Here is a 3,025-nt window from a genome sequence, read left to right as displayed (position 1 = left end):
ATATAACTTTTCTTGAATAACGTGTTAATTTGTGAAACATACAAATTAAAAAAATTAAGTTTCGCGAAGTTCTGTAGATCCAAGTGTGCGTCAAAACTCCTATCTCATAAAACAGACCTATGTTAATTTACGCACAATCAGCCACTTACTAATCACAATAACGTGTGTGCCTCATGTGAATCTATATTCTGCACTTTTTATGTCTTTGATGTTAGTATTCAAAATCCAATTGATTTATATCGACGATTTTGTAATTTCTGTCCAGTTCGCATCTTTAACTAGGCAATGCTCACTAAGGCAGAGTCTGTTTGCAGATAGCATTTGAAGAGTCAAGTGCTTTTTGTTAGTCAATGCCAATTACGTTTGCAGTGACTGTGCACTCACTTATTAGTCGGTCATCTTTCTAAATTTGAATCGTCAACTTTTGTTAGACTACTTGTAGTCTATGGAGCCTACTTATCTGCGTTGTTAAACCTATATAATACATTGCAATGATGCTACTCATAGTGAGTGTGTATAGTAACAATAAATGTAAAGAAAATGAAAAGTAAACTGATCAGTATTGTATTAATTTATTTAATAACAGTTTAAAGCATCTAATAATCGTCAGAAGCCTAGCGGTAGAGGGAATGAGACATCAAAATAGAATGTTATAGTTCCAAGGCGAAAGTAAAGGGAAAAAAGAATCAGAAATTACAAGTTTTAGTTCTTTACAAGCCAATGTACGTGACATGGCAGTACAGTTCGTGTACTAGAGTTGAAAAAAAACTTTATTGAAAAAAAGTAACATATTTGCATGTTGCACCCTGTAAGCGCACTGTGGTGAGTTTGAACTCATAACAATGACTACAGAAAATTGCTATGATTAAAATCTCTTCTGTCCGCTCAGGGACTGGGTGTTGTGTTGTCCTAATCATCATCATTTCATCCCCATCGACACGCAGGTCGCCGAAGTGGCGTCAAATCGAAAGACCTGCACCAGGCGAACGGTCTACCCGACGGGAGACCCTAGCCACACGACATTTCCATTTTTTACCTGTGAATATAGACCCATAAAAGTATAGATGTAATGTGATATGATTCGATTGCAAGAATATGTTAACATAGCTACCACTGACTTCGCAGAACGATTATTCGATGGGTTCAAAGGACTATTTAAATATACTTTAATGATCCAGTTTTCTGTCAGTAAGACCATCACTTCATATCCGAAATTTTTTAAGTGGTTCACATTACAGACAGAGCATGTGGACTGATCGTACTTGGCTAACACTGTACTTCACACTCTTTTCTACAGGGGGACTGAAAATATTGAATAACAGAAGAACACTGGTGGAGACTGGTATATCATTCGCTGCTACACCTTCCGGAACCTGAAAGAATCCCAGGAAAATGCTGTTAGTCGTCTTATGCTGTCTGAATGAATGTAGTCCGTGCAAAAAAATTCTCACCAAATAAATACGATTGCTGAAGGCAAATGAACATCATAAGATCCCCATTTCTGTACACTTTATAAGTCCATGACCACCTGGCTTGTTGGAAAGAGTGGTCATTAAATGCTTTCAATTGTTAAAGCGGAGGTCCGTGAGTAGTTTAATTATTGGCTATTTCGATTCAGAACACAGCTCATGTTACATGAAGGAAAATAATAAAAGTTACATGAACCACACGTGGGATCTGCTCCACTGCGTAACAAAGACTCATAAAACAACGAAAAAGTTAGAAATCGTTAGATGAGTGGAGGATGTTGTATGTTGAGGCCTTATGATTTCTCATTCAGCAACCAACAACACAGACGAGTTATACAGCCATGGAACTATCGACCTCGCAGGGGGCAGTTCTTCAGACAACAGACAAACGACGGCGGCACACCGCCCGGCCACCAGCTGACAACCCAAGCGCCGCCATAGGTCGCTGGCCCTCAGACTTTTCTTTTCTGCTGGCCACGTGACCGAAAACAGTACCTATAGTATCCTGGCTTTCGGGCATTATTTAGGCCAGTGCCCGGGCTACGCTCACGCAGTTAGCTCCGAGTTAATTTCCTCGGCCAGGCACCAATTGCAAAAGCATTCCCACAATCAGGCTCTCACTCTTGAGCCACCGCTACGACAACAACGCCATTCACATTGACCTTCACATCCAGGAAGTGCCAGCTACAGGTCTACACGATTAGTGGCCTCTACACCAAACAGATGTAGCTTCTGACGCCATGATCAGCAAAAGGTTACAAAACTATACCACTTTAACTTTTGCTAGCCCTCTCAGGCTTTAACTTTTTCCAAGTCCCTTCCAGACTTTGATTGTAGCACGCTTGTTGCCTGGACAGTGAATTCTGGAACTATCAATTTACTGTGACGTGTTCAGGCCTTTAACCTTCAGGTATTTTTATTGTTTTTTCATTATTTAAGATGTGATTTGTTTTCAGTTATTGTGGTCAAAATTAACTCCCATTGGAGAAGATAGATTATGTGCATTACAATAAACATCATATTCATTTTATAACTGGGTATTTTTCCTTCGGCAGGCACTTCAGTAGACGACGATGTATTTTTTCAAGTCATTGTCTCACGTGTGTGCTGAAACCCAGGTCGACATTGTTTTGGTGTGTGTCCTTCCACTTTCAAGTACACTTACTGTCACACGAGTATTTGGGCAAGGCGGGTTCTACCCCAGGTGGTTTCTATGTCACACGAGTATTTGGGCAAGGCGGGTTCTACCCCAGGTGGTTTCTACCCCAAAGTACCGTTATCCAAGACGGCGGCGATGACGTCAACCAACGATTTCTACCCCAAACTGACATCAGTTGATGACATCATCCAAGATGGCGTCCGTGACTTTAGCTCATGACGCAAGTACCATTATCCAAGATGATGGGAAAGTGCCATGCCCCCCTGGTGGGAAGTTCAAATTCCAACAAGATAATGCATCACATGACTGTTATCTCTACTAACCTATGAAAATCGCGGGAAGATAGGTCACTTGGGATACCCCCACTAACATAAGTCACCCGACCGCCATCGCTTCC

The sequence above is a fragment of the Schistocerca serialis genome, chromosome 9 (genome assembly GCF_023864345.2).
Source record: "Schistocerca serialis cubense isolate TAMUIC-IGC-003099 chromosome 9, iqSchSeri2.2, whole genome shotgun sequence".
NCBI lineage: Eukaryota > Metazoa > Arthropoda > Insecta > Orthoptera > Acrididae > Schistocerca > Schistocerca serialis.
This window is presented reverse-complemented; position numbering follows the sequence as displayed.